General features: G+C 45.1%; 1 long non-coding RNA gene across 5 annotated transcripts; it reads right to left on the bottom strand.

Annotated features, from left to right (window-relative positions):
• Positions 1-573: 573 nt before the first annotated feature.
• LOC109731780 (uncharacterized) lies at positions 574-4,867 on the bottom strand. 5 transcript variants are annotated; one of them, XR_006670293.2, is made up of 7 exons: positions 4,239-4,867; positions 4,054-4,154; positions 3,592-3,626; positions 2,592-2,738; positions 2,335-2,437; positions 1,618-1,725; positions 574-928 (listed from the first exon to the last, which is right to left on the bottom strand). It is a non-coding gene; the product is annotated as an uncharacterized lncRNA (long non-coding RNA). The 5 variants fall into 5 exon arrangements; XR_006670297.2 differs by lacking the exon at positions 2,335-2,437; XR_012202915.1 differs by lacking the exon at positions 1,618-1,725 and having other exon boundaries at positions 749-928.
• Positions 4,868-18,596: the final 13,729 nt, after the last annotated feature.

Here is an 18,596-nt window from a genome sequence, read left to right as displayed (position 1 = left end):
AACACTGGTTGACCCGTTGCGCCAAATGGCGCAGAGACCCACTAAAGCCATGTTGTCGATGAAAATAGTTTCATTTTGCAAGGATATATTCGATATTGGTAATATAAAGACCATGTGTTAAAGTCATGCTATATTGAAAATATGTTTATCATGCTGAGAAATCCGAGTTAAAAAAATCATATTTCTATAACATGCATAGACCAACTAAGGAAGCATTTTTTTAGTTTAAAATATGGTTATCACCATGAGAAATCTGAGTTTGGAAAAAAACATGTTTGTATATGAAAGCATAGGTATTTGAAAGGTACGTATGCTACCTAGTTTGGTCCAGGAACAATTCTTTGTGTGGCCCGTTCGGAGTCACGCATGCATCCATCGTGCCTATTTATCCCCGTTCTTCCTCAGTTCCTCATTTGGGCGAGAGAAGCATACTGAACTGGTGAGATTTCTCTTGTCCTATTATTTCGGATTTCTCAGCAGTCCAGACTTGAAACAGCAGATGCAACTACTTTACCAATTCAAACTCTTTAGCAACCATTTATGATTATGATGTCTAATGGCACAAGGTGTCAATTTAGACTAATGAGTTATTTGAAATGTGTTTCATTTGTTCTTTACAAAGTGCTAGATACAATTTCACTGCACATAAGAATTTTGAAGCTAGATTTAAAAGGTATTTTCATGCATACAAACCATGACTAAACAACGTGAATGTAAATATATATGACTGGGTCATACTTCCTAATACAAAAGCAAGCAACGGACAGGTAATAGGTAGGCCTGTTTTAGAGAGACTGTGGTAAATTACAGTTCATTATTACACGTAAAATGTTTTTGCTTCGGAGCAGAACACTGGTCTATCTTTGTCTTCATATCCTTTTCTTCTCAGAGCTGGTGTGATGCCTTGCTCCTATTCATGGATCTTGACCTACAATTTTACAACAAACTAAATTAGTTATTTATTCAATGGGAAATCTGAAGTGGGGATTACTTCGCCAATATCGCTAGCAAGTTTATGAGGGAAAAGAAAGCAATGTAACTTCCAAAAGCGAAGGTAAGAATGAAGTACATAATAGTGTAGCTGGGAAAGTAGGAACATGAGCTACGACATGTTTCAGAAAAATGGTCGAGGTTCCCTGATCCTAGTAACATGAGCTGCGATTATTTTGTCAGGGACTCATGGCTGTATATAACTTTCACAGGCAACATCCCATATGTGACAACCTACCTTCGATCACAAAGCTATATGATCTATATAATGGAGAAAAATGGAGCTTTCGATAACCTGCATACCTATTTTTCCCAAAGCAAAGCTAAGAATGAAGTAGACAGTATTGTAACTGGGAAAGTAGGAAAATTAAATCATATACTCAGAAAAATATTGCAGAAAGAGAAACGTGAAGCACACTTCCTTGAAATTTGAACACAATCAGACATTCATTTTTGTTGAGCCTGCTATATATAGAAGCATGGATAAGAAAAGATAGAAATTTAGAAAATGTATGCAAATTCACATATATTTTTCTAAAATCCCATGGAAATGTGTGGGTCCACTTGGTCTATCAGGACGGTGTACTTCAAAAAAGCAAGTCAGGCAGCTAATAGTTTGGAAAAAACCTCTATAGATAGTAGAAAACAACTTCCAACGATTCGACTGTACAGACTAAAAAGTTCACCAGGAAATGAGAAGAGCCAGCAAAATACACTAAGTTACAGAAGAAGCACCTGAAATAAAATAGTGGCAGTTAGTTTGGCAAGAAACCTGCATATATTTGAGTGCAATTCGCATCCTCAAGACATCGTTCTCACGCATTTTTTCCTAGTAAGTAGAAAGCATATATAGAGTATGAAAAGGGGATACAGATTACACAACAAATAGTAGTTTCAGAGCTTTAGAAGGCCGTCCAGTTTTAGATAGTATGCTTTCACCTATGCAGAACTGGACGCTGTACTACTTATTTTAGAGTCAAGACATATTTCAATCTCTAAAGGAAACCTGACACGAATCATCTGCTACTCTAGAAATTTGATTTATCACGGCTAACCAACATGGAACGATCATCTGACTTTCTGGCTATACTAACGTGTAAATATTTGGCAGGTATAGACTCGTTCAAGTTGACTGCAAAAGCAAGGAAGGTTGCTGTAGCTAGATAAATGACTCGTTCAAGTTGACTGCCAATTTTTTATTAGGAAGTGGATGCCTACTAATAGTGCATCTCGGGGAATCACAGTGAGAATGAAAGGCCTGGAGAAATGCAAAACGGCAAGATAAAATTCATACATTGGCATAGAAAGAAACTAATAGGAAAACATGCACCATCAATCACTCACCATAAGGTCAGCAACTGGACAATAGCTAAGCTGCAGTAGATGGTTACCAAGTAACAAATACAAGGAAAATCACTATAAAATAACCATGAGAGCACCAAACTATCTGCAAACATGAAGGCCCTTTCTTGGATTAGACAGGACGAGTACGCCATGATAATCCAAAGAACAAAAAGATGGATTTAAATTTATAGAGCAATGCTAGGAAGATATTGTCTTGAAGAACGGAAAGTAAGAAAACAATAAAGCAAGCAATGAACCTGCAAAAAATATCCTCCAAGTTTTGCGTGAAAATCCATCGAATATATCCTTGATCGCATATTTGTCTCTGTCAAGGTACTCTACAGGAAGGTTCTCCAAAAAACAGAGTAAAGTTGTTTTTCCTTTTTGAGAGTTTGATATCAAACCTGCAATGTATCAAAAAGGGATTAGAATTGATAAGAAAAGAAATCTCTGCTATTTTATAGTCGAAGAACATGCTTCAATCGACAAAAATACAAAAACATTGAAATTTGATGGTGTAAGGAACCTGCAGTGATATACTGAGCCATAAACTACTTTGCAATAATATACTGAACCATAAACCTGAAGCTCTACTTCGATGCCAATAAATTTATAACTGGGAAAGTAGGAAAATGAAGTCATATACTCTAAATCATATTGCAGAAACATAAGCGTGAAGCACACTTCCTTGAAATCTGAACACAAGTGAACATTCATTTAGCATACGGAGGTAACATAAACTTAAGCAAGACTATTCAATTGATCATGGTACATGGTGGATTTTTTATAATTGATATTTGGCTGGAAGTGGATAAGTTCTGTAGCTATTCGGATGCTCATTTTCAGTAGTCAGATAAATCGACCTGATTTCCCAGCTTAGACGTTTCAGACATGTCTCACAATATGATGTGACCATGGGTTCAATCCCATGTTCAATTATGTACAAAGAGAGGCCCCATTTGGAAACATGTAAGCACAATCAAATGCCTGGGCACATAATTCTGTTTACAAAGCTATTTGCAGGTTTGAATGCATTGCAGCAAGATGGCATGATAATCTATAGTAACCAAGAATGTTCAAAAAACACGAACATAAAAGCATAGCAGAGGAACTGAGCAAATCAGTTAAGCGCGATATGTAAGATATGACTGACATGATGGAACAAGATGCATGAATGGCAAGTAAATACTACTACCACATGATGTAGAGAAGGAGAGCACGATGTTTTAAGCATATAGTAATATGAATGGAGCTCACGGGAATATGGCGCGATGACTGGCCGTCTTCACTTCCTGTAAAACAGTTATGATTTCCATCAGATAAAGGAGAAAGCTACTTACAAACCTACAGTAGAGATGCTACATAATGTAAGCTCAAAAGAACACAAGCTTTCAAATTAATGTAATGAACAGGCCAAAACTCTGCACCTATCATCATCACAACTGTGGACATACGATGTGTTGTGTATTTTTAGATCTTTCATTCAAATAATTTGTAGCACTGGCAGACATACAAAGGCTGACCCATGTTATTTCAGTCTTATGACTTTTACTTTAGCAGAACACTCATTTGGTCAATCTTGGTAGAAGAGCACCGAAACAATTTTAGGAGCATCCATTAAGAAAATAGTAACAATAGCAGCACAGTTAGGCATATAAATTGGTGGGTAAAACGTATCTTCTTTGGATTATTCTACAAGGATAGATAATAAAACTTCACCTGTCAGCATGGTGCCAATATATACTTCAAAACAGCATTGGACTACCATATTGTCTAATATATTCTGGGATCGCTGAGGAACGTGGTCTTCTATGTCAGATCTGCACACCTCAAGTTTAAAAATACAAATATTAGCAAAGTAAAATATGAGTGAGGAGGAAGTGAGGGAGAGAAGAGTGGAGCACCTAGTTCGCCGCTAGCCTGCATCGCTCGAGCCACCTCCAACAGGCACGTGATGCACGAGACATCCATTGGAGGAGAGATGAGCTCCTGCTTCCTCTCGCCTTTCCACACCGCCTGTTCACCTCGAGCTCCTTGCCCGGTGGGGGTGGAGGCAGAGGTGGCACCGCATGGTGCAGAGGAGGCGACGACGCGGTGGCGCGACAAGTCGACCCGAAGGCCGCCGGCAGGTGCGCGAGGCCTCACCCTGCCCCTTACCCCCACCCGCTGTTGCTTGCCTTCCTCACCGGCCTCATCCTTCCCCTTGTCGTCGCATCCTACCCCCCACCCGCACCGCGAAGACCCTGCCGGCGCTGCTCCCCCACGACGATACGTCTGATCTGGATCGACGGCGACATGGAAGAGGACAGGAGGAGGTAAGCAGAGGAGAAGGCCGGCGGTGGATCGACGACGACGTGGTAGAGGAGAGGAGGAGGCGAGTGGAGAGACAAGCACAGCGGCTGCAGGTGAGGAGAGGATGAGGGAGAGATGGAGGGGTGTGGCGGCTCGTGGGGATGGAGGGGAAGGAGAAAGGGCGCTAGGGTTCGGTTGGCGGGTGGGGTGGGCGTGGGACGAGAAGCAGGCGATTGGGTGCGGAGCGCCCCGAGCTCATTGGGCAAAACCTGGTGGACCCGGTAAACAGCCAACCCAGCCAACGAGCGCCCGGCGTGAGCCCACTCGTCATTGGACAACTAAAACAACTGCGAGGTGAAAATCGGGTTTGACCGCGAGGTAAAGATCTGACGGTTCAGAGATGCTAGAAAGCTAGATCCGATGGCCGACGAAGGCCCAATCGAGGAAGCCTTCTGGAGGAGAGTTGGCTAGCCTCTTTATTGATTTAAATTTTGATATCTTATTTGAATTTTTCTGAGTTAGTATGAGTTTTTTATGAAGTTTTCAAAGTGATGGTCAAACGGTCAAAGGGCAAAAGCATAAGAGGAGCAAAGTGGTTTGGGCAGGAACAAGTGTTTTCGGAAATTAGGGGTAAACCTGCCGAGTGGGACACAACTAAGGGCACCAAATTAATTATCCCTAGAAATTACAACTACTCAAAAATGCCATTGATCCGTGAGATGCCTGCTCAAAAATGCAATTAGATATCTAAAAAATGCCATCGTTAAGTTAGATGTTTGCTCAAAAATGCCATTAGACATTGTTATTTTCACGTCAAACCCGTTGACCATGTTATATGACAAAAATAAGCCGATATCACAATGATAAGTGTGGCCCCTCTTGTCAGGACTAACCAAGCGAATAATTTTACAGGAAAATAAGAACACTGTTGGGATCAAGTAGGCCCCACACTTTATTTTACTGTAGTGAGATAGAGGGAGAGCTGGCATGTTGGTCCACCGGTATTTATGTCATTATAAAATGGCCAAAGAGATTTGAGTCACAATAATGATGTCCAGCACAACACACCCCTCAAATAAAACTAAGCACCCTGAAATTCTTTGACAACTAAACTACTGGCTATATGATGTTGGCCATATATATTGTACGTATATAATGTGAAGAAACGAGTGGTAACTATACCAACTAAAAGATGAACGGTAAGAAATACTAGTATGTACGTATTGAAGAGTTAAAATAACGAGAAGGAACATAACATAGTTCTGGTGGGGGCTCAGCACAACACACCCCTCAAATAAAACTGAGCACACCTGAAATTAAACTAAGCAACTAATCCGGTAGACACTGCATTAGAACCACCATGAGCAACGACACTGCCAGCTTACTCGGACTCCTCGTCCACGTGCTCGACTTTGTCCTTGTCCCTCTTCCTCTCGGGCGATACTTCTTTGCTTGAACCGCACACTTGACTCTTGCTCTTCATCCAACCCTTGTAGATATTGAAACAAAGGTAGCCATCCATTGCAGCGTAGTGGATGTGCTCTATATCTAGTACATTCCACTCCCATGCATGATGAAACTTGAATGGAGGTTTCTTCAGTGTACCGTACGAAGGATGAACCATGGCTCCTGCCAGGGTCAGCATTGAAGGCTGATCACGGGAGGGCACCAACCCTTCCTTCTGGAGGTCGAAGGGGTTGCCTACAACGAGGCCTATCCGACCCAGGATTTCCTTGTCGTTCCTAAAGTCTACAGTGACTAATTTGACTCGGCCGCCCTTGAGGAACTTCTTAAATTCCTCGCACTCAACGTCGGCATGGCATATGTGGTAGACCAAGCATAAGTCATGCACGCAAACCTGGATCACGGCGGGCTTCTTCTTCTCTGCCTCCTTTAGATTCTTCTCGCTTCCCAGGACTGTGGTGTAGTCAACATCTAGCTCAGCGACCCACTCATCATTTGAGTTTTCGAACATGCGTCTGAAGCGAGCAAGGCATCCTTTCACCGTTGTGGAAGAACGGGTGTAGATGACGTCGAACTCATCGCCGGTGATGGTTCTAACCTTCTAATCACTGCCGATCATGGAGATTTGGGACGCCATGTATTTGGGAGGAGGGTTAGGATTAGTGGAACTGCCGTAATGTGAAAGGACGGGACGACTAGGAGCGAACTGCCGTAATGTTAAAGGACGTCCGGGGACGAGTACGAGCGAGAACTGCCAGCCATTTTTGTAAAAATGCTGAGTGGGGCGTGCGAACGGCAGGGTAGTGGCTTCCCTGGTGGATAAGGCCAATTAGATGTCATGTCTACTCAACACCCAATTAAACGGCTTTCTATGTCATCTCAAACGTTGGGAAAATTACAGGTGATACGAAGGGGCTGTTTGGTTCTAGGACTAGCATTGCCACACTTTGCCACACATTTTTGCCAAACTTTCCTAAGGTTAGTTCATCAACACGAGAGCCACAAGTTGGCAAGCCTAAGGGAATCTTGCCATACTTTTTGTGTCTATGCCATATGGGGCCCAAGTGTGGCTTGCCTAAGGTGTGGCTTGAACCAAACACTCACCTAAGTTGGTCAAGCTTGCCTAACCTTAGGTGTGTCAATCTTTGGCAAAGTTAGTTATAAACCAAACAACCCTGAAGCTTTCCATTCTCCCATGATACGAGCTTCCGAGAGCCCTTGGATACGAGATCGAACGGTTGCATGGCGTGATTATAGACCTATGGGTGAATATCCTATCCTGGAGGGTTATTCTGCAAATTTTCAGCAACTTAGCATGCGACTGTTCGATCTCAGATCCAAGGGCTGCCAGCAGCCCATGTCATGGTCGCGCCTACCACGACCGTCGCCTCGCTCGCGCGGTCGCGCCCTTGGAGATTTAACACGGTGCGTTAGGCTATCTGATGTTGGCATGTCATACATAGTCATCACTTATACAACAAGGTTAGCTATAAGGTTGGCTATAAGAGTATTTTTTTACTTCTCTCTATCTCTTTCTTCATAGTATTTATTGCATTTCCCAAGGAGTGACCTCTTCCAATGAAATGGTAGTCTCAAGTCATTAAAAGCATGCACACCCCACATCTCTTATTGGTTGATATGTCAAGAAACAAGAAACGATGTATGCACCGCGCCTAAGTGTTTTGGGATTATTTGTTTTTCGTAAGATGAGTTGCACACCTAGACGGAGGGAGTAATTAACTTGCCACATAGACTTTGTGCATATGTGGCAGGCTTAGCACCTGTACGAGCAAGTACAATAGTGGGCTATAAGCCCGCTTACATGGCATTTTTGCATATGTGGAGGAAAGAGGCAAGGAAAAAGTGAAGGAGTGGGCTCTCATGCAAGAGCTAGCCTCTACATGGTGGAGCATTGCGAGAGGCACATGTACACCATGGAGGTGGTTAGGAATCAGGAGACTCACGCCGGTCGTAGCGCCGTAGTTAAAATGATAAAATGGCAAGTCAAATCACATGGCCCCACCTGTTCAGCAGTAACTCGCTGTCAAATCACACAGCCCTACATTTCCAGCAGCCTACTCCCTCATCTTCTCGCGTCTCTGTCGAACCTACTAGGCGGAACTGCCCCGCCTACCACGCGGGAAAAGCCCCGCCCTCGACTTTTAAATAGTACAGTATACTAATATTGTACCCATGGATTGCGCCATGGAGCAAAGCCTCAAGAAAACGGCGGTACACATGTACGGAGTATACAGCACGCCCGTCGCGTTCGCGTGGCACCCTAGACGATCGGTCAGTCTGGCACACCGCTCTCCGAATGGAACACAGGTCATATTGCATTTGCACACACATGTTGTCTCCTTTGGGCAGTGAGGTTATGGTTTCTTGTCATGTGGAATTTTTTCGTGTTATATGTTATAATCCGGTGCTTCAGATCAAAATGACGACAACTGCGCCTCCGGGGCACGTGCATGAAGACTTCTCGACGGTCATTGACGAGGTCAAGCCGGCTCCGGTAGACAAAAGAAAACTAGTACTCCACTATATAGGCAGGAGCCTCCACGCTTGCTTGCTAGTGTTGCTCTCTTCACACTGTCTCGTCCTCTCCAGTTCTAAACATGACAGCGGTGGCCACACTCTCTCTCTCTGCTCACCGCTGGTCACAGATCCAGCCGGATCCTCTCCGTCGGGGAAGGTGAGAAGGTGCAACGTTCACGGGGTCGTCCTCGGCAACGACTCTTACACACTGCCGGCATGTCCCGATCAGTGTGCCTTGCCGTTCTCTCCCAAGCACCGCTGGCTAGGGAGGGCCTCCGACCCCTTCTTCCTCGCTGCCGTAGTGTGGGCAGATCCGGCCTCCCACCGCCCACCTATCGACATCCCGGCAACCCTCAGGTATAACTTCCTTCGAAACCGGCCTTGCTCTACTTCCCGAGCTCCTGACATCTGCATTTGCATCTTTTACTATTTCCCAGGCCCCCTCATAGATAGGATCGATCGGTTGTTCGAAAGCCACCTAAATTTTGACTGTTAAGAGGTAAAAGTAGTTCATGCATTCGAATCTAGTACTACTTGGTTCAAACAAGGAAGAAAGGGGATGGGGGTGGGGGAAGATCTGTTACCTGAATCTAGGACTTCGTCGAAAGAGGAAATAATGGGGGCGAAAAGTAGCAGAGACTGGCCATCCAACTGGTCTCTTGGTCTAATAGGGAAATAAAGGGAAACGCAGTACAAACTCAATATAAACCCGATCTATTGGTTGAAAAAGGAAAGATATCCTGTTCTAATGTTTGTTGCCCCGAGCCACTCTTATGTAATGCCACTGGTAAAATGTAGCAGTCACACTAATAAAAGTAAGGACACGCTAAACCAATGTTGTTTTCAATGTAATGCCTCCAGTAATATGAATCAATGGCACTTTTTTTCATGTCCTGCTAATTTCCCATTAAGATAAGTTGCTTCTTTTCGTTAGAAATGCAACTGTCCTGGTCCGCCTACTCTCCCGTGCCCAAATACCGACTATGTAGCAGCTGTTAATGTAATGTTGCTGGTAAAATGAAGCAATGGCACCATTAAAGTAATGTCGTATTTAACAGTTGTCATAGTTGATCCTAATGCCCACACTAATATCTAGCAATGTTGCCGCTTTAGAAATTGCTACCGTCCTTATAGGATTGCCATTCATATAAGGAACATGCTTCTTTTCATTTGATGTATGTTTCATCACTTGTTTGTCACCCTCCTTTCCACCTTTTTGTGAAAACAGAGACATACATTTCACGCTTGATCTTAGTTGAACTGCACAAATGATATCCAAATTATAGTTGAACATTCTAGGAGCTTCACAACCAACCTTGATGTTGCTCAATTTTATTGCAACTAATGAAGATGAAGCTCTATGGGTTTCGTTTTCTGATGGAAATGGAACCGGGGCTGAAGCCATTTTCTTAAAAAAATGAAGAAGAAGTTGCTAGCTCATGGGACATTGCTTCATTTCAGGTGAACTGCACCAAAAGGTCTCATGAATTGAATCATCCATGTTGGTGACTGGTGTCATCCCTTCTACGATGGCGTTGACTGCAGATATGGTTCCCATCACGAGGTATGTGGATTTTTGGTTTGACCGTTTGCCAAAGATCCTGCATGTTGAGTTTGCTCTTGTGCTACTGTTTTGGCACTGCCATGATAAAGCAGTAGTGTTATTATTTTGCACCTTAATCTAGTGGCACTATTAATTTGAGGCAATGTTTTGGCACCGCTAGTGCCACAGATTTTTTTATATATATCGAAAGAGGGGGTTTCCTCGGATTTCATTAAACAAACCCTGCCATAGAGAACCATTATCCGACAACATCTCAGTGTAAACGGGCAGTTATGCAACTACTACTAGACCGGACTGAGTACTAGCAGGAGACAAGTTCACCACATAAGCTAGGCAGGTAGGGGGACGCAGCACCAGCTCGACCAAGTTTGGATTACAACTCAAATGCTACCACAGAAACATCAGGGGGGAAGATAGAGCCAGCTTCAGCATCCCAGTCTAAGCACCCCCGGCCTCCATCCTTGCGACGCGCGGTACACCTCGTTTGCCACCTGCTTGACCCTAGTGCCACTGGTAAAATGAAGTAATAATACAGTTAAAATAGAGCGAGTGTCCTCTCTATCAATTCATTTCCAATCTAGATAAAGAAAGTGCTTCTCTTTGTTAGTATATGTTTCATCAACTAGTCCCATTGTTAATGTTTAAGCGTTTTTGCAAACTGGGGTGCTTAATTTTAGTTGATCTGCACAAAAATAGAGATTGGAATGTCTCAAGGCCCCTCCTTGTACTACCGATGTACACTGATGTTCATCACTGGCAGAAGGTGTATCGGGGAGACTTGGGTCGATTACTCGATTTCCAGTATGAGGCGTCGCAGGGCCCATCTCGCCCTCGCAGCATGGCATACTATGATACTATCACAATATTTTCTTCTATTTATTACTCTATGTTTCATCAACTAGTGCCACTATAATGTAATCACGCTTTTTCATTATCTGTGCAAACAGGGTTATTCAACTGCATTTTGGTGGAAGTGCACAAATGTATGGATGGAACTGGCATATATGTAGAGTGCGAGGTGCCAAGTAAGAATTACCGACACCAACCCTACTCCATCTAAGCATTGGCATCCACCACCACCAGTGGCATGTGTGGCGCTCACTATGGATGGATCTTTCTCGGTAGCAAATCCTCTAACCAAATACTAGTAGCTTAGACTTCCAAAAAAATACTAGTAGCTTATATTGGCAGTTTTCTAGGGAGTACTCTTTTCTGAAAGAAGCACTAATCTATTTTTCTTTATTTGTACACAGTGTCACAACTTTGACCCAAAGGTCCAGAGCTATTTTAGGGTGATTGGTGTGGTACTCGGAGACTGATTATAAGCATGATTTTTATTAGCTGTCACACTGATTGTAAGCATGAGCAGATGGAAGATTAGGTTAGTGCGAATCTTACCTTAAACCCTACCGACGCCGTTGAAAGGAGGCGTGCGTTGAGGGAACCATGGAGAACGGCGGGGAAGCGACGTCGCGCCATCCGGCCTCCTCTTGCGGTGGTAGAACGATTACTCATGTGGCTCCGGTTGGCTCTGCACCCTCACGAACGGCACACCGTACTCGATCGATTCGTTATCCTCTGGGTGCTCAACCTTTGACCTGTACGCCCACCACCTCTGCCTGACTTTCGCCTCGGGTGAATCTGTCTGCTCCATCGCCCAGAGGAGATACTCGATGAACTCGAAGGACTGCGGCGTGACTGCCGCCGAGGAGTACATCGCCGCTGTCTCGCTCTTTCGCATACATTGCCACATGGCCCTCACCGTCCTCGAAATCTCCCACTCATTGTCAAACCAAGTAAGGATCTCCTTCAACCTGGCTAACTTTGCCTGGTCGCCGCCGGCGATCTGCCTGGTTCGTTGTTGTATCCTCTCCATAGATGTCCTTCTGAGTGGTCCGGTGCTAGCTTTGGAAGATGGGAGGAGAGACGGTGGTCTTGCAATAGAGAAGAGGGAGAGGCGAGACGGTGGTTTTGGAATGGAGATGATGGAGAGGATAGGGGGTGGTTTTGCAATGGAGAAGAGGGAGAGGAGAGACGGTGGTTTTGGAATGGAGATGATGGAGAGAAGAGGTTTCCCTGCCTTTCGGTCGCTGACAGGTGGGCCCCGCGCTTGATGGGACCCATTTATATTAACACGGCCTTTTCAAATAGGGTTAACATCATGTTGGAAGTTTTATTCATGGTCGAAAATGGAACTACCAGCCAGTTAACATCATGCTAATCAACATTCATGCATAGCACATCTTCATATGATGCACAGTCAAAAAGATATGCAATTTTCAAAATGCCCACACAATGTCGAGTGTGCGAAAAATAGAGAAAACGAGGGACGAAGTTTTGGCAAGTGTTGGACGTGGTGTGCGTAGTTGACAATGGGGACCCACATGTCAATAATGGCAGAGGCAAAAAATTTGGAGATATTTTCCCTGCATCAGGTGGACCGCGGAAGAGCTGTCGCCTGTCGGGTAGTGCCACTTGGCCACTGGGCTAGTTCAGTACTTTCATTACAAATAGGGCACTGCCTCAGGTGGTCCGACCTCCTCCTGCGCCTTTGTGCGCTCGCCGCGGCACCGCTGTCTGCCATTGTGAACATGCTGAACAAACGAGAGGAATCTGGAGAGGACTGTACGTGGAGAGGCGAAAAGTCGGGACCCACCAGGTCTATGGCCGTACGCAAGCAAGTGCCTCATCGAAAAAATATTTCCTCCTAATGCTATACTGACGTTGGGGCCCACGGATTTGTCAACATAGTTACATTTTTTAGGTGCTTCAACGTAGTTACTATAGGAGATAAATTCACAACGAAGTCGGGGAGCTGGCGGGTATCATTTATTATCATTGGGGCAGCAAGTATCAGCTGGGTTTTGAGTTGCCCCGTCTAGGCTTTCTTTTCTAACATGCACAGCCCACGACATGCCGGTTTGTATTGTTTTGAGGGTCGTCATGTATCCACCGGCCTATGGACCTCCCATCCGAGGTTTTATTTTTCCTGAAACATCGGCAGCCCAATTTATATATTTTTTGAAGAAAACGCAGAGGTTTGTTCTATTTTTCAATATAAGAATAGGAACGCCTGGTCCAACTTATGTTTCCCTTCTAACTATATTATATATATTTAAATTATTTTATATGTTATTTATTATTGTTATTGTCATCATATATTTAACAGGTACTTACATATGTAAGAAAACAATATCCCACATCTTATTAACTTATAAAAATAATTTCTTAACAATAGAATCCTGGATTTTTTTGGCAACGAAAATCCTGGTGATTGTGTACAAAAGCTTGGTAAGATTTAAGGACCAATGTAATAATAAATCACTTATTATTTAAATATATTTATAACAAAATGCTCAGCCCCTGTTTATTTTTTGATAACACTGCTGCGCCCAACCCAACATTATAATTAGAATCAGCCCAGCAAAATCGTGTATATCGAGAAAGTGCAAATGGCCTGTAATTTTTTAGGAAATAAATAAATGGGCCGCATGGACGCTACATTATTTGTTCACCCAGCCCAGCAAATGGACTGTAATTCTAAAAAATAAATCAAATTGACTGTAAATTCTAAAAAAATGGGTTGAATACGTGCCACATTTTTGGAGGCTGAAATGTGGGCCAATAGGTCGAAGCCAACGCAAGTCGTTGTCAACTTAGTCAACAAATGATACTGACATCGTTAGCCGTTGGATTTACATCCAACGACCGGCATCCATCTTCAATCTCTCGTCTTCTTCCTCCAGCGCCGCCGGGACCACCTGCCCCCGCCTCCTGCTGCTAGCAGCTCTGCTTAGCACGCTTCGTTGTGAAGCGCTACCCCACCGCTGGCCAGGCCATCCCTCCACCCCTCCACACCTCCTGTTCTTCTCCACCGACTACCGAACCACACCGCACCAGAACTAGTTAACCCTCGTACACCTCTCCGTCTGCGACTCTACTCCCGCGTCTTCCCATCTCCGGCTCGTTGCTATCCGGGGCCTCGCCGTCGTCCACCACCTTGGATGCGCTCGGCGCAGAGTGGTCAACATGGTCAACGAAAGACATCCATCGGAAGTAGACTGTGCGTGGAGAGGCTGATAGCTGGGTCCATGGCCGCACGCAAGGAAATGCCTCCTTATTACACGCAAAATAATGATTCCTCCACCTAACAGCAGAGACCAACCGGAAGGGCCTCTGTATTTTGCGAAAAAAACGTTCCCCCTGCTGACAGGTCAGACCCACCAGCTATATCTTCGCACGCAAGGAAGTGCCTCCTTATTACGCACAAAAAATGAATACCCCCTGCTAGCTGGGACCCACCATAGTGGGAGGCTAACTTGTGGGCCTACTAAGTTGATGGGGACGGAGGGCTTTGTCAACTTAGTCAATATGAACGATTCTAGCTCCAGTGACCGTACGATGTCCATCCAACGACCCTAGTGCTTCTTCAACCTCTGGTTTTCTTGCTCCAGCTGCCCAAACCAGCGCCGGTCGTGCCGCGTGCTCCTGCCTCCCGTGGCCGGCTGTGATGCCGCGGAGGCCTCACCGCCGCTACTACTCACACTGTTGGCCTGGCCATCCCTCTACTCACCACACCCCCTGTTATTCTACGGCGACGGCAGCCTCACACCGCACCCGAACCAGTGAACCCTCGTACTCCTCTTCGCGTGGGCAACCACTACCGCGTCTTCCCCGGCTCCGTGTCGTCCCCTTCCTAGGCCTCGCCGTCGTCCACCGCCCTGGTGCTCGTGGCGCGGCGTGGTTAACGTGGTCAAGGAACGACTTCCATCGGAAGAGTACTGTACGTGGAGAGGCTGACAGCTGGGTCCACGGCCGCAGCAAGGAAGTGCCTCCTTATTACGCGGAAAATAATGATTCCTCCACCTGACATCAGGGACCCACCGGACGGGCCACCATATTTCATGAAAAAACGTTTCCCCCCTGACCGCTGGGACCAACCAGCTACATCTTCGCATGGAAGGAAGTGTCTGACAGTTGGGACCCACCTGGTCGAAGCGTACGTAGCATTGTCATTCTGGTCACGAACGTGTACGTACATACTGGTCGATGTAGAGGCGTGCACGTGTCGTAGTAGAGGCGCGCACATAGCATGTACACATACGTACAGCGGCCAGGGTGCAAGAAAAAAAATACGGCCACGTACGTACATACGGGCGGGGTCTCGAACGCCTACTCGCGCATACGTACGGCCAGGGCTCATGTACATGGCTGGGTCGGAACAGAGAAGCTGCGCCATCGTCGTGTTCATGGGGAGGCAATCGGCTGCGTCGGAACGGAATGTGTCATCGTGTTCATCGGGAGCCAACCGGCTTGGACGGAACAAACGATAGAAACGAGGCCTGGCGTACCGCAGAACGGAGGAAATGGCCTTGTGTTCGACCGGCCACGGTCGAAACGGGATCTTGTTCATTGGGAGGGGTCTGGCGTACCGCAAAACGGTCGAAACGGGGTCGTGTTGATCGGGAGGGGTGTGGCGTACCACAAAACGGAGGAAACGGACTTGTGTTGGAGCGCTACGATCGAAACGGGGGTCCTGTTCATCGGGAGGGGTGTGGCATACCGCAAAACGGGACTCCACGGGATATTGTTCATCTCCACCGTCGACTGCCTCCACAGGCTACCGTTCTTCCACCGTCGACTGCATCCACGGGCTCCTGTTCATCCACCGTCGACCTCCTCCAACCTCCACCTGCGACTGTTCATCCAGCCTCCACCGCGCGCTCCTCCACCGGCTACTTTTCAGCCAGCCCTCTCCACGGGGTCCTGTTCAACCACCCCTCCACGGGCTACTGTTCATCCAGCCCTCCACCGGCTACTGTTCAACCAGCCCTCCACCGGCTACTGTTCAACCAGCCCTCCACGGGGTCCTGTTCTCCAGCCCTCCACGGGGTCCTGTTCATCCACTGGCTCGATCGATCGGGGTCCTGTTCATCCAGCGGCAACGACCTCTACTACCATGGGGTCCTGTTCATCCAACCCCCCACCAGAACTGTTCATCCAACCCCCTCAACAACGCTCACTGTTCATCCAGGGAAGGAGGCAGCAGTGTTCGATCGGCTTCAGTTAGCAGCAGTAGCGAAGGAATCACTCGGGTTCAGTTAACAGCAAGGGATCGATCGATCGCTCGAGTTCAGTAACGTGTAGCCCGCAGTGCAATCGCTCGGGTTCAGTTAGAGCCCAACGCCTCGCACACACGCGCGTACGTATAAGAGAAACGCGCATCGCTCGGCCCCCGACCATCCACCGTAACCGGGAACTCCCCGATATTTTCCTCGCCCTCGCTTCTACCATAATTTTTTCTGTCATGGACGGCCCAAAGAATGTCATGTAGCTGCGTCTCCAGCCCGCCCAGGATGAAAAGCCCATTTTTTGTCATAGAAGTAGGACCCCACCACATCTATGATGATACCGGGTTTTGTCACAATTATCGTCATAGAGGTGTCATAAGTATGACAGAAAAAAATTCGTTCGGCCCAAAATGTCACGGATGTGTCTTTTTTTTGTAGTGTAGTAAGGATGCAATTATTGGTCTTGCTTATATTGTCGTGCCTCCTAATGATCCTTTAGTACAATATTTGCTAGACCATGAAAATGATATGTTTATGAATGAAAGAAGGGAAATAGATGAAGTATTCTTTAATCAAGGACCTATTTTGAAACACAATTTTCTTGTTGAAATCCTTGGGGATCCTCCTCCACCTAAGGGTGATCCCGTCTTTGAGCTTAAACAATTACCCGATACTATGAAATATGCTTATCTTGATGAAAAGAGGATATATCATGTTATTATTAGTGCTAACCTTTCAGAGCATGAAGAAAAGAGATTATTGAAAACTCCGAAGAAGCATCGTGCCGCTATTGGATATACTCTCGATGATCTTAAGGGCATTAGTCCCACTCTATGTCAGCACAACATTAAATTGGAGAAAGATGCTAAACCGGTTGTTGATCATCAACGACGATTAAATCCTAAGATGAAAGAAGTGGTAAGAAATGAAATACTAAAGCTTCTAGATGCAGGTATAATTTATCCTATTGCTGATAGCCAATGGGTAAGTCCTTTTCATTGTGTCCCTAAGAAGGGAGGTATTACTGTTGTCCCTAATGATAAGAATGAATTGATTCCTCAAAGAATTGTTATAGGTTATAGAATGGTGATTGATTTTTGTAAATTAAATAAAGCTACTATAAAAGATCATCACCCTCTACCTTTTATTGATCAAATGATAGAAAGATTATCCAAGCATACACATTTTTGCTTTCTAGCTGGTTATCCTGGTTTCTCTCAAATACCTGTGTCAAAAGATGATCAAGAGAAAACCACTTTTACTTGCCCTTTCGGTACCTTTGCTTATAGACGTATGCCTTTTGGTTTATGCAATGCACCTGCTACCTTTCAAAGATGTATGACTGCTATATTCTCTGACTTTTGTGAAAAGATTGTTGAGGTTTTCATGGACGATTCTCCGTTTACGGAACTTCTTTTGATGATTGCTTAAGCAACCTTGACCGAGTTTTGCAGAGATGTGAAGAAACTAATCTTGTATTGGAGAAGTGCCACTTTATGGTTAATGAAGGTATTGTCTTGGGGCATAAAAAATCTGAAAGAGGTATTGAAGTTGATAAAGCTAAAGTAGATGCTATTGAAAAGATGTCGTGTCCTAAAGATATCAAAGGTATAAGAAGTTTCTGAAGGAAATATGCCCTAGAGGCAATAATAAAGTTGTTATTTTATATTTCCTTATATCATGATAAATGTTTATAATTCATGCTAGAATTGTATTAACCGGAAACTTGATACATGTGTGGATACATAGACGAAACACTGTGTCCCTAGTAAGCCTCTACTAGACTAGCTCGTCAATCAAAGATGCACTACTGCAGGATGCTGCTAACGCGACACTATGATTAGAGACCCTTCGATAAACTGTGTGCGATGCAATAATCGCAAACAGTGTTGTATGAAAACCGTCAGAAATGTCTAAAACGTTTGCGATGACGGATGCATCAAACACGGTTCAGGTTTTATTTGCGTGTGCGACGAAGGGCATACGGTTCAGTTCAATGAACTATTTGCGATGAGGAGGAACAAAAGAAATGGGCAGCCAGATGAAGGCGTGTGCGATACACAACATATGGTTCACTCGGATGAACTGTTTGTGATTAGGCAACACAAAAGAAACGGTCAGCCAGATCAAAGGTGTGTGCGATATACGGCATGCGGTTCACTCAGATGAACTGTTTGCATTGAGACATGAGAACAGAAACGGTTCAAATGAACAAGATGTGTGTGATACGAGGCAAACAGGTCTGTAATCGGAGACGTGTGCGAAGACCGATAACAACACAGAAGATTACTGCTAACAAGCCGTGTGTGTGTTGTGAGCAAACGATTGCTGGT

The sequence above is a fragment of the Aegilops tauschii genome, chromosome 2 (genome assembly GCF_002575655.3).
Source record: "Aegilops tauschii subsp. strangulata cultivar AL8/78 chromosome 2, Aet v6.0, whole genome shotgun sequence".
NCBI lineage: Eukaryota > Viridiplantae > Streptophyta > Magnoliopsida > Poales > Poaceae > Aegilops > Aegilops tauschii.
This window is presented reverse-complemented; position numbering and strand designations above follow the sequence as displayed.